General features: G+C 31.8%; 1 protein-coding gene across 2 annotated transcripts in view; it reads left to right on the forward strand.

The window, feature by feature from the left end:
* Positions 1-14880, forward strand: part of LOC119829082 — an 85351-nt gene that overhangs the window by 33782 nt on the left and 36689 nt on the right. The window lies entirely within an intron of this gene.

Below are 14880 nucleotides of genomic sequence, written 5' to 3' on the forward strand. Positions count from 1 at the left end.
GGTCTTGGCTCAGCATAAATGTCAGAGTCAATGGGACCCTGACGCTGATATTCTGCCAACACCATTAGAGGGTAGAAAAACTTATACTAAAAGATTTATTTATATTTATGTATGTTTGACTATATTTATTTAAGTTGAGCACTAAAAAAGGTCAACGTCACCACACGTCCTTGGGGAAGTACTGTTTCAAATTCTAAAATTGGTCGTAACGATTCTATCAAACACGAAATCAATCAAACTAGATTCGGAATCACGCCAATCTGTTTACGCACGGAGTAATGGAGTAACAAACCCAAACAACAGACGAATTGAGAACCTCCTTTGGATTCTAATCCATCGATTCGGAAAAATTTTCGGATTTTAATAAGTTTTTTTTATTACTCACGAATGTACATTTTAAAATATTATCTTTTTTTTTATTCTTGGTTAAGTTTAAAAATACAAAAATATATCCTTGTATTGTTACAAACCAACCATCACACATATGGAGAACATGCATGTAAATGGAGGAACAGATATGAAAATTATCGTGAAGCAAATTATTGAGCTTTGACTTTGAATAATTTACGTCACAGACTTGTTATTTCCCGCCAAAATGAATGTATGAAGGTGAATTCACCATATTAGCTCTCACTCCGGGGTTGACCTACTTTCATGTTAATGACTGGACTAATTATAATTCAAACTTTTGTAGTTTAAGTTATTTAGGATGCTGTAATAAACACAAGGCTGTGTGGATGTTTATGTAAGTTTTATTCGAACAAAACCGAAGCTAATAAAAATATTAAAAGCTCAATTGCATCCATATCATAAATTTTATTACGAAAAACTTACGTGGATTTATAAATATTCTCAAAGGAATATTCTAGAAACTATATCGGAATTCTTTCAGCAGTGAGTCAAATAAATCGTTCGATCATGGTATGTATTTGTTTTTTCTTCTTTTTATGATTGTAATTTCAGTCAATAATCCTATATATGTTACAGTTAATTTCAGGAAACTGTTGAATTTATAAAGCACTTAAATCTTATAAGAATTATTGAGTATTATATCGGAACAATTATGTTACATATCAATTAGTGTTACGTTAAGCGTTATTAATATATTTATTTATAGAATATCGAGTGAATAATTGAAATTGAAAATTGAGTCTGATTCCATTCATGATTATTTGCTCCTTGTTTCTGGTCGGATTAACGGATGTTATGTATACGAAATAAATCTAGTTATGGTCCATTTATATAAATTCAATGAATAAGTTAATGTCGCATTGCGATTTTTTTATTTATTTCAATTACTGAACTTTTAAGTACTCAATGTAAATTAGATTTTACGACTTCCTTATCAATTAATTTATGCTTCCTTTCTAGTAAACTGCAACGCATTTAAAATAGGCAAAATGTATTCTGCCTGGTTACAAAACGTCCAACAACACATATCGTTTTGTTGTCTCACGTTGCGAAGATAATTCATCGTTGGCACTTTGCCAATAATGCGGATTTTTGTAGCTGTTTGGCGGTCAAATGTTAGCCTTATAGTGCTTAATAATCATCGATAGACACAGATTATTATATAGTTATTACGTTACCATAGATACCGTTTGTAATCTATACTAATATTATATAGCTGAAGAGTTTGTTTGTTTGAAAACACTAATCTCAAGAACTACTGGTCCAATTTGAAAAATTCTTTCAGTGTTAGATGGCCCATTTATTGAAGAAGGCTATATATAAACTACGGGCGAATGCGCGGCGCACCGCTAGTAATTTATATGCATTTTTAATGTTGAGCACGCTTCGGCACGAATTGAACCAGCTCACGCCGGAGAAGGCATCACACAGAAGATCGTCGAGAAGTAGTATTATTTAACTATGCCTACATTATATAATTTTTACTCATTTTTAAGGAGAGAGGCATTTATTAAAATAGCTCATGATATCTTTATGCAGGATGCTTAAAATTCTGCATGTATAGCTTTTATGGCTCTCTGTTATGGGAATATGCAAGTGGCATCATATTTAAGTAATCAATTTCTTTCATTTCTTCATATATATACCTCAGCTCCCATATTGTATTTGGGTTCGTATTTTCAGACACATTTTAAAATTTTCTCAGAACAATCATTTAACACCAATATATTCATTAAACATAATAAATAGACCGTTTTTCTCACGTCCGTACATACTTTACCGACGACCCCAAAAACGAAGATCTCGATAAGACTGTATATCTATTCAAATATATTTTTTTGGTTTTGTTACTGCTTAATTCCGTGGGTTTTTTTAATGATAGACGTGTTTTTTTTTTGATAGGATATGTTGTTATTTGGTCCCATTTTACATCATGGAGCGGTGCCTCCCCTCCAGGGACGGGCGACCTTTTTTACTCACTCTGTGTGTAGTCCAATTTATACTCGTTAACTCAAACAAGTATATTCTTTATACTAGTTGATTCGAGCACTGAAGCGTAAATGATTAAACCTATATTGAAGTGACTTCAAGTCTCTCGATCGAATTATTTATTGGACGGGGGAAATTAGAAATATATACGAGTTCACATTTATCGATGAAAAGAAAGTAAATATAGTCTGTGGAAAGAGCTTTTATTTTTACTTCTTTTAATTTGATCGCGTGGGTTTACAACTTGATTATATTATATATAATACGCAATTTTCGAGACTGAAATATATTTCAGTCTATAAAATTGTTTAGAGCTGCATATACATATGCATTTTACGTATATTTTGCAGACGCGGCTTCATTTGGGTGTTTTTCTTCATCTTGTTTTGTTTTGACGACAGGTAATGGTCAATCTATTCCCTATGTCTCTCCGATTTCATTCATGTCATATTTATGGAATTTATCAACCGGTTAGAGTGTGAAAACAGTTGGTTTAGATAGAGAACAAAACAAGGACCGCATTTATTTAATTAGCTACGTTAGTAATTTCCATAGATTTTTTAATCATTTCATAATTATTGGGGACGAAGCTGTAATGTATAACGAATTAGTATATTTTAAATATTTCGCGAATACACTATACGACTCAACATTGTGAATAAAATTATTAATAAGAAAAGCAGCTAAAAACTTTTGTTCAAGTATGAATTTAAAATGGTAAGAATCGCAGATCAAACTTGGCTATATAAACGTTAAAGCGCAGTCTTGTGAAAAGATAAGAAAATGCATTGTGCTCTAATTACTATTATAGTAACTGATAAAGTGGAATGTTCTAGAATCTTCCTTTGTGGCGGTAAACACGTGTGCCGAAAACACGTTTCGAAAAATACTTCAAAAAGGATTATTTAAATAAAATACGAATCACATTCCATTTATAGGCGATGCAATCATAATTATTCATAAGAAACTATGTTGTTGCATAGTCTACGAAACATAGAAAAAGTTTGTTTTACAGTTAATTATTTTCTTTGGTACAAGCTTTGCTTATTTTAATAAGAATAAATCTTATAAAAATACTGCGAACTTCTCAGAGTAAATTTCGGGACTTTTAATGACTGTCATAAAATTTTTCATTCTAAATTCATAAACCGCAATAACCTTTCATTAGAAGGCTACTAAGTAGTTGCTTATAAATTCTAAATAAAATTATAATCGCGTTAGCAACTCTGTTATGTTATTACGCGTAAAGCATTGAATCGGTGTTTATACATTTTCGAATAATAATAGGATAAAAGATATATTTATCACAATAAACTGTTTCTAGGATAAAACTAGGGTGGTCTATTTTTTTAATTGTAAACCAAAATGATCCTGAATATAACGAATATACGTAAACTGAATATACGTAAATATAATTCTATATACTCAAAATCTCGTTAACAACCTAGTGACATAATCTGTGCATCATTATTTTTGCATTAATGAATGGCCCGTTTAATTACAATGAAATGCCGAGGTTTAATGATAATTATATTCGACAACAGCAGTGAAATTATGGTCGTAACGAGCATATTTTCATTTATATCGAATATCTACTTTATATACTTTTTAGTTTTTATTTACTGTTTTACTCAAAACATACATTGTAAAAGGTTTTTATATTAGAATAGACAGTTTAATTATTTTTCTTGGTTCGTTCCATCACATATTTGCGGTTATTATATTATGTTTTTATTTGTTTAGTCATATATGCTTATGTAATACCTAAGAATTTCAATTTTATTTAGTTGTACACAAAACACATAATAATAAGGTGAGGATAATTTGTTGCCGATGAAGTCCATAAAATGTTCAATATCCACATATAATTTTCATATATAAATATTTGTTTTATGGCGCTTTGCCGTTAAATCTTTAGAACTGGACCAAAATTGGTGGTTCCACCACAGGAAAGGCCTTTTAAATAAAAATGAATCATCAAAATAGGATTAACCAGTCAAAAGTTCTGTGCTCCATGTAACAAACCTAAAAAATCCAGTCGCATTAATAACCTTCTCCTATTGTGAAGTCGGTTGAAAATGCGTATTGAAACGCTGTACAGTGTTACATGTATCCTCTATTATTCTGTAAGCCAATTACTTACCAGTGGACAGTGAAAGATTATGCGTACAAATCAGGTTTCCCACCATCGCAGATATAGTGTGTCGCCGACCGTAGCATCGGCAATAATATTTCGCATTTATTCCGTGTAAGCTTGTTGACTGACCTACACGGAGGATTGCATTGTATGCAGGAAATCTTTTTTTTTTATTTAGGTCGTCAAAGGAGGTCCCATATAAATATAGTGATGTGTTTTTCTTTGTGGAAATAACGAGTTTTGTTAGAAAAAGAAGCCGGTTTCATTATAGTATGCATTTCATTAGAAATTAAAGACGCAGTGCTGATTTTTTAATTTCTATATCGATTCTTTTAACTGTTACATAACTTTAAATAAGTCTTAAAAAGATGTTAAATAATATTAATAACATCCACTATTTTTCAGTCGATTTAAATGCTTATTGCGCACACCTCATCACTATATATCATTAAAATTCCTCTTAACAACAATGATCTCTACGAAATTTGATACGGGAAAAATATAGCGACGCTTCGAACAAAGACTTTTAATGAATAGTGCGGACAAAGTTTGCACGTCGTATATCATTTTTAAATCCGATATTGTGTTTTTTCAATACAATTGTTTTAAAAATGTTTTTCATGTGAAATTTTATGGCTGCATTTTTAAGGGTTTATGTTTGGGAAATCAACTAGAAACATATTGGATTTATTGATTTATTTATAGCCTTAGTTTGATAACTAAATAATTAACGTTTTAAGAAGTTAATTAAAATTGAAGCTTTAAACTACGAGTATCATAAATAAACCATCAAAAGTTGTGATTATTTATTGATGTTATTTTTTTTGTTTTTGTTCTTGGATCGTAAGAATTTTAGCAAAAATGTCCTCTCCCAGTTTTGAAAAAGTCAACAAAATATACATATTATCACGTACTGGACTGGCTTTAGAATAATATGTTTTCTTCCATTGGAAGCAATAAAATGGTTTCAATAAGACGTATCGACTGCGTGCAATAAATAACGCTGATCTCAGTGTGGGAACTCGTGGGGCAATGTAGGGCAAGGGGACCTTTGTGCTCCAATCCACGTGGCTTTTTACGCAGTTTGGTTTTTACATCATTTAACATGATCGAATGATGACATATAATAAAAGCTTTAATGTTCCATGTTCCTTTATTAAAATTGCAGAATTCTAACCTTAGCCTAAAAAAAAAAACGAACGAAAGAAGTATTTATTTAAATTTTTCTATTGCTTATTAAGTGTGGAGCAAAAAAAAATTCTGTTCTCCAACTTAGATAACTGTTTTTTTGTCTGATATCGTATTACCTTGGACACAGTCGTATTGCCTCGTCTATATTTAGAATTCGTGTTTTAAGTACAAAACGGACATTTTGGTCTTTTTGGAAACATGTCACTGTTAGTCATTTCCCTGATTATTTGACTGTCATAATTAGGGCCAGCGGTTTTGGCGGCAAGCCAAATTTAGTGTCAGTTTTGGTGAGGTCGTGCTACTTAGTGCGTTTCCTGTACTGCAGGTTACCCATATGCCGAGTTACGTTGTAAATTGTTGTTTTTAGGCACCCGTGCTTAAATTATTTAATTGTTTTTTTGATTCCAATATTAGCGCCAGTATTTTTCAGAAAAGATGCAATTATATTTGATTTGAATTAAAACGATAATTATAACTGTCAACTCTGTTGAAATAAATCAAAAGAACATTACTTTTAAAGCAGTGCTATTTATTCATTACGTTTATTTTAACAACACTAATATTGGCAATATCACATTCAAGGATTCATTTTTATATTACGGTACAAATGCATTGGTGAAATTTATTCCGAAGATATAATAAAAATGGACAGATGCAGTCACAAAGGGCATTTAAAAACCATTGGCACGCATTCGGTGTCTGTTGTTCAGTTGGATTTACTTTAAAAACAACACTGATAGAAGTTGGCTTTGATATGTACATGTCTTTTTTTCAAATTTAATACTGAATATTTTCAAATAAGGTCACAAATAAATGAGTATTGTATTAAATACTAATCTTTTTAATAGTTATTGCTGGCTCGTAAACGCGGACGAATCCACGAGCAAAAGCAAGTAGTTCTATACCACATATTTTATACTGCTGCATCATCAGAATACGTTCAGTTCCACCAATTCTTACAAACTGGTACTTCACACCATAGAAAATGTTTACTTGATTGTTTGTCCATCAGTTGAAATAAAAAGTAAAAAGTCGCTGCACAATATCCCACAGACTGATTTATCCTGTAAAGTTAAGACGTCCTGTAATTAACACGTCATACATCATTAGTAAGATGATAAAACGCGCTCCTTAATTTGGTAGGATTAATGGGCTCGTAAATCATAATTACTATTTAACACATGACACCACAGATAATAAAAAGGGTAAGAGACAAATTGTCTATGGAAAAGAGTCCGACTATGAATTATTATTTAGGGAATAGTGAATGTTCTGTTAATGTTAAATTATTGATGAAGGTTTAATTTAATTGGAATGATTATGCTTTTGAATAATTTTAATAATTTAATTTATTTATAACTATGTATTATAATGTATTATCCATTAATGGGACAATTTTACAAATGAAGTACTTTTAAGGTTTTTAAACGCGTTCAGTATTGTCTATTTTTAATTTAATTTGAAACATTAATGTGTTCAAAATTTAATCAGTAGTTCAATTAAGTAATTTCAATGTTTCATATATCTTTAAAAACCTAACCCCACAATAACTTTTATAACGGGGCCCAAATAAGTCTCGCCTCTGATTATTTCTTTCTTTCTTTCAAAATTTTTCATAACCAGGTAAACTAACTAAACTTTTCAAAAATTATTCAATGCGAAAATACACAATTCATCGTTACACTTTTATTATAAGTTGGTATACATTATATAGGTCAAGAACATAAAACAACATTAAATAATTGCGCACTCGTGTCTATTCGATATTTCGATAAGCATCATTTTCGCGGTTTATATATTGCCATAAATAAATTTCCATCGAAAAAGCGCTATAAATTGCGGGTAAAATATTGTTCGAGTGCTTTATATGAAACACTAATCTATATTTACGTTTTCGATGTAGCGCTTGAAAAGCCAATTTGTGTTTTGAATGTACTTGCGTTTATGTTTAATAAATACACTTACGTTAAATAAATGAATTTATGCTATAAAATGATATCCGGTTTTATTTATGTTTAATAATACGAAAAACGTATAATTGATGTCGTTTTAATACTTTTTTTGATTTTTCTCACAGAAAAAAATTGAATTCTATTTAGTTTATTCCTGCATTTGTTATTAAACAAGCAAATAATAATAAAGAAATAACTGTAATTATATACAATAATATCAAGACATTCATTTACTAAGTAGATTATGAAACGCGAAAGAATTTTATCCAAGATATCATAATAGTAAATTGAACCATTTCTTCCATAACGGTCGCGTGTTGATACTAATGAATATAGCTATATTTTAGTTCTTACTAGGCCAAGGCTGGGTAGCAAATATTTAGGGCAAAGGGAAGTACTAACGTACTTTGTGCATTAGATTCGAGGTTTTTATCGAAAGGCCTTGCTATGTTAGGTTTTAAATGGAAAAGGCTCGTTTAGGAATATTTTAGACGCAAATCACTACATAGTATAAAGCAATGTCGCTTCCCGCGTCTGTCCCTATGTAAATATGTATTATTAGATGCTTACAACTGCACAACGGATTTTGATGGGTATTTTTTAATATATACAGTGATTCAAGAGGAAGGTTTATATGTATAACGTGAACCGAACCGAATTTAACCCGTGCGAAGCTGCGGGTAAAAGCTAATCATATATAGCTACACCCCCACTCATTGTTTTTATTATATATTTCGATGTTTTCATAACTACGGAGTCAGTAAATGTGTTTAAAATGCATTTAAAGTCATTCATTTCCATAGTAATATCACAGATAACATAATACTTAATGTCTACACGGGCAAAGCGTTTTTATGGACCAATTGTTTTTTTATGATAATTTTGTGACGCGAAATTGCAAATTTGTTAAGACAATTATTATACATCGGTGAAGTGGTTAACATAGCTAAAATGCATGGAATGTTTATTTTCTTTCTCGGTATAAATCGATAGTTCAAATGCTAACAAACTTTTAAATTAAATGGCGCACTTTATTACCATTCATTCAAACGCGATGCAAATCGTGAATTCGCTTTCAAATTTACACAATAACCGGTAAATGTTTCAACGAGGTATCTCCATAGAAATTTGGAACGCGTTTCATATTCACAGGTTCCCTAGGTATAGGTATAACCCTAGGTATATAGGCATTTAGTACTCGACACACTTCGCTAGTGTATACAGACCTTAATGAATTCCGAAGGTTGGAACTTGAAGGTATGAAAACGGTTGAGGCCTTTACAATTTTACAAGGCTATTCTGAAGCGTTTCTTTTTAACTTTTCGAATAACTGTGTTGTATATAAAATGATTGTCTATGGTTTATTTTGGCCTATAATTCTTATTTATTACAAATCTTGTTTATATAAAAAGGATTGTTTTACATTTAAGCATAAGTTATTCAACGCGGTGACCGCTCCTTGGTACAGTGGTTAACGCGTGAGCGTAGAACCGAGGGTCCTGGGTTTAATTCCCGGTGGGGACGCACAAAAAAAAATGTCTCGGTCTGACACAGAAGGCTGATCACCTACTTGTCCTTAAAGAAAAATCGATCAGTGAAACAGATGTACATCATCTGCCCCATACCCCACTAGGGGACACGGGACTTCACTTTTTTATTCAACGCGGTCATAAACACACAATGCGACAAAATATAGACAGATAATACATATTATATAAAATTAGATAATTTAATGCGAATGTCAAGTCAATTTATGTATTTAGATTACCAAGTTTTCAATCAAACAATAACCTATTATATGTGGATGTCGAGCACGCTCGGGCACGAACAGACCCAGCTCGCAAAAGGAAAGTACCTCCACAGAAAATCGGCGTAAAAAGGTATGCTACTGTGTTTCGTACAGTGAGTGGGGTAGCCGGAGCGCCACTTTCTTTTCCTCACCCTTCCAGAGGGGTGGACCTCTTTCCTAATAAAATATAATAGTTTAAAAAAACTAAAAAACACGCTTTGACAAAAATCATATTTTGCAAATTGAAAACTGGAATAATTTTATCAAATTAGTGTATTGTCATCGGTCCTCAATAAATCTACAAAGTTTGAACGAAATCTGGCCGTTTAAAGTGGGTCAAAATCGCGCCCAAAGAAGTCGGTTACAAACAAACAAACAAACAAACAAACAAACATACAGGTGAAGCTAATAAAAAGCGTGTAATAAAAAGCGTGTAAAAAGCGGGCAGTGCATTCGCAAAGGTACTATTTATGCATGTGTTCATGGGCGGTGGTGATCGCTTACCATCAGGCGAACCACTAGCTCAGTTGCCCGCTTATGGCATAAAATAAAATATTGTCAACAAATGTTAACACTGCATAAAAACAACAGTTAACTAAATATAATTCACTGTAGATTATATCACAAAATCCCCCTTATGTTCACGTCACATTTAAATCGTCGATTAAATGACAGACAAACAAATCGCGAACCACTTAATACGTCAGCACGCCATTACGCAGGTGGGGTGGAACAGACGGACATTCTGTTACGGATAATTTTAGACACTTATGTTAAATTTTACAGTGTTTCTCTTATTGTACCGTATATATTTAAAAGGTTAATGTAAACTTCATTCTAGTATCTTACATATTTGATTTTGTCAATATTAAAAATAATAATAATGTAATTATTTATATATAATAACTAGCTGTGCCTCGCGGTTTCACAAGCGTAAGTCCGTATCCCGTAGGAATATCGGGATAAAAAGTTGTCTATATGTTATTCCAGTTATTCAGCTATCTACGTACAAAATTTCATTGCAATCGGTTCAGTAGATTTTGCATGTAAGAGCAACAAACACACACATCGTTACAAACTTTTGCATTTATAATATTAGTAGGAAGGATAAATTAATAATTAAATTTTAACAAAAAACTAAACTGCCTTCAAATTGCCAAAACACGACTAAGATTTTCATAGAAGGAAAGATTTGAATGGAACCATATAACAGGCATCGAGAGGATAAAATAGTGAATTATTATTTGTAAAACTTGAAAATTCATTTTGACCACTCGGGCGAAGCTGCGGGCAACATATACCTATATATTTGGTTTCAAATTTCAACAACGTTGAGTTTAAGATGTAAATTATTTTCTCACCTTTCTAAGGGATAGTGATGAAACTTAATAAAACGAATAATAATTATGTCATTATTCATTACTTTTCTTGATATTACATAATTTAATTCAACCGTTTAAGTTTGGTAAGGTTTCATATAAAAACCAATAAAACTAATAAAACTATTACTGTGTTTATTTCGTAAGCTTACATCTATTCTCATTTGACTTAGTATACCGACTGCGAATGCAACTAGCAAGACTTTCCATTAGAGGTAAAAGCTTCCTATCCACTAACATCATGATTAATGATTTGACTCCTTGACTATAGACTTTAACCACAAGCTCTTACTCTATACTCACAAGCTCTTAAACTACAAAGCGGCACGATTTCGATCACCGGAAGCGCCGCCACGAACCATCATGTCATGTTCCGTTCGACACGCGCGTGCGCACTTTGATGGCTAATTTATATTGCTATCGATGAATAAACATTAATTTTATGGCCAAATAAATCGACGATTATGTGGTAATAACGATTAAAATTGATTTTACTTTTAGAGAACTTTATTTTTTAGATATCCTACTAATATTATAAACGCGAAAGTTTGTAAGGATGGATGGATGTATAGATGTTTGTTCCCTGGTTCACGCGAAAACCGCTTATATTATAGTCTGGATTAGCACATTGTATTTTTACACGAGTGACGCCGCGGGTTACAGTTAGTGTATAATATTATTTACACAGACTACAATGTCGATTATGTAAGCATTGCGTATTAAAAATCACTGTATCTATCTATAAATCAAAATACTATAAATGTTCTTAAATGACACTTGAACAAAAAAGTTACGTTACGTAGAGTGACGTACGTTACGTGAGTAGAATATGTTAACTTTGTCCTGAAATCTGTGGGTAATCGCGTGCCATTTAGGTTCAAGACCTATAACTACTGGACTGATGGGACTGAAATTCGATATAGATGGCTGATGAAGGCATTCACTAATAAAGGATTTTGGTAAATTCTACCCCGCAGAAGATAAAATAGCGATCGCGCGAGCAAAGCTGCAGGCAACAGCTAGATTTAATATTTCACAAGCTTCAACTGGTGGCTTCTCAGATTACTGTAGATTCTATCAAGATGCGATCAGCTCTTTTTACACAGAGTAACAATAAAAAAACAATAGGGGGGTAGGAAAATTTATAATTACTTAGATGTCATTCTGACAGATTAATTTTTCTATTGCTGAAGAGTTTAAGTATTTGTATTTGAAATAGTAAATTTACGAATAGTAAATTACACTAACTGCTATCATCATTCTACGCATACAAAATATTTAAGCAAGTCATTTCCTAGTTGATGGAGGAAAGAGGAAATTAAAAGATTTTATCTTTCGGGCTGCATAATGCACTTATCCTATATTATACTTTCTAATATGATTTATGATATTTGTTCCAAACGATTAATCGAAATTAACATATTATGAATCAGAAGGAGTATTTTATTTTATTTGGTTTTCATTTAAAACAAAACGTCAAAGAGTGAAAAGTAGAAAATTATAATATAAATAATATTTCTCGCCAGTTACAAAATGTATTAATTATTCACAATATCTACATAATACGTTGTCGACCAATTCTATTTACGTTAGTTGTAATACTGAACGCTAAATAACATTGAGGGCAAATAAATTTTGAATTACGTGTATAATTTCTATGATTAATCTCCTGAGGACTGTTAAAAGCTGTCCTTTATACATTTTATATGAGAATGATAAATATTCATAAACATATTTGCTAATTAATAAACTATCAGTTGATTGTTGTTTACAAAAATCTTGTCGTATTATAAAATACAGCTATCGAAGCGGCTTTTATATATTTGTTCTTGAGGAAGCTTGTAGTTTGTTATTGTATTTATTTGGGTTTTAGAAAAGCGGACGAAGCCGCAGGCTGATAGTTAGTAAATTATGAAATTAATCATCGTTAATGACGTTACATAACCTCATTTTTAAGTAATGCCTCTAAAATCTAAAAAATAAAACATTTTCATTTATTTATTCAATATTACGTAAGCCTTTCATATCTGTAAACAAGGAACATTGCGAGCTGTTCTCTCGAAGCGAAATGGCTCAGACGTCATTTTGGAAGTTGGATAGAACGATTTATATGGCTTTCAGTGTGAAATAGTTGGAAAACTCATTGCATATTGCACGAAAACCAAATAGCACAGAGTATAGAACACCGCCGTAATTTTTAATTTTAAATTGTATCACAGATAATATAATACGACATTAGATTGTATGGTGATCTTATTCTTGGTTACTTCATCATAAAAAAATATTTCATTTTATATGTGTCTGTATCGTGTTAATTTTTTTAACGTTGTCCATTGTTGGCATAGACTTTAAAAATAAAATTATTTAATATTAAAAAAAAATGCTTGCAAATTATGTGTTACTTATGTTTGTTACTAAAGAAACGAATATAATGAAACTTCCGAACGAAAAGTGCACGTTCTGATAGATGTATCATTTTTGTATTCCATTGTTTCGTTGTTTTAAAAATATCTAGAACTAAAGAACACGTTGCTATGTAAGTTCACCATCGCTACATAATATAAAACAAAGTCGTTTTCTTTGTCTGTCCCTATGTCGCTATGTATTTTTTTAATCTTTAAAACCACGCAACGGATATTGATGTTTTTTTTAATGCAAGATTCAAGAGGAAGGTTTATATGTATAATCACTATTAAACTACTCCGAATTTAACGCGTGCGAAGCCGCAAGTCGAATCTTAATATATAAAAATAAAGTGTCATGATGTATGTTCCCAATGAACTCTTCTCCAACTCAACCGATTTTGATGAAATTTGGCATTTTATGTGTAATTTGGTACAACTTAAGATATAGGATAGTTTTTATTTCGATTAATTATCCCAATAATTTATAATCTTAATATTTTTAATTATTACTCAGCCATAGCAACGCGTGGCCGGGTATGCTAGTTATCTATAAAACGAGGCAATCATGAACCTTTTAAACAGCAAATTGAATACATAATTACATAAAAGCTTTGATACTCGATTCCAAGAGTAAAATTCCTTGTTAATTATGTACTATGAAAGATTTGTTGAGCGACTAATGTAAAGCGACGATGAAGAAAATGTAACTTAATTAAGATCTTAGTTAACAAACTAAATATAACTTAATTGGAGTTTTAATTTAAACTTGAATTGGAGCTGTAGTTATAGCGTCTTGTTTATTGCGGCACAAAACTAATTTTATAAGTATTGGTGAAAACATAAATCGTCTCTTGTGTCTGTGATTTTGTTTAAAAATTTGGTGCGTATTTTTTTTTAATTTTTTTTTTTATGTCATAGCGGGCAACTGAGCTGGTGGTTCGCCTGATGGTAAGCGATCACCACCGCCCATGAACATTCGCAAAGGTTGGGCCTCTGCGAATGCGCTGCCCGCTTTTTTGGGATAAGGGAAAAGGAATGGATTAACGACTGGAAAGAAGGAATGGACTGGGACGGGTGAGGAAAAGGAAACGGGCCTCCGGCTCCCCCACTCACCGCACGAAACACAGTGGCATGCCATTATTTCACGCCGGTTTTCTGTGGGGGTGTGGTACTTCCCCGGTGCGAGCTGGCCCAATTCGTGCCGAAGCGTGCTCGACTCCCACAATAATTAATAAATACAGCTCGTAGTTATTTAAAAGTTTTTATCGAATCTTATCACAATTCAATTAAATTTTTATTTAACAAATGGATTTATTTCCTTATACACAAAGTTTAATGATGGGCAATAAAATTTGCAACAATGATCCATTAATAAGTTATAATTAACATTATATATTCAAAAGTCTAAACTACATGTTAAAATGATCACCAGTGTAAATGAGTTTTTCCTTTAAATCCCATTTCCGTGTGCATGTTGCAATAAAACAAGCCTAATTTATTTCATATTAAATTATCTATCTGCTAGTTACATCTAAATCGTTCCAGCCGCTTCAGAGGATATTCAACGTAACAGACGACCAAACAGAAAAAATCGTAAAAAAATGTTTTTGATGTATCAAACGTTAAT

Source organism: Zerene cesonia, chromosome 1 (genome assembly GCF_012273895.1).
Source record: "Zerene cesonia ecotype Mississippi chromosome 1, Zerene_cesonia_1.1, whole genome shotgun sequence".
In the NCBI taxonomy this organism is placed as follows: Eukaryota; Metazoa; Arthropoda; class Insecta; order Lepidoptera; family Pieridae; genus Zerene; species Zerene cesonia.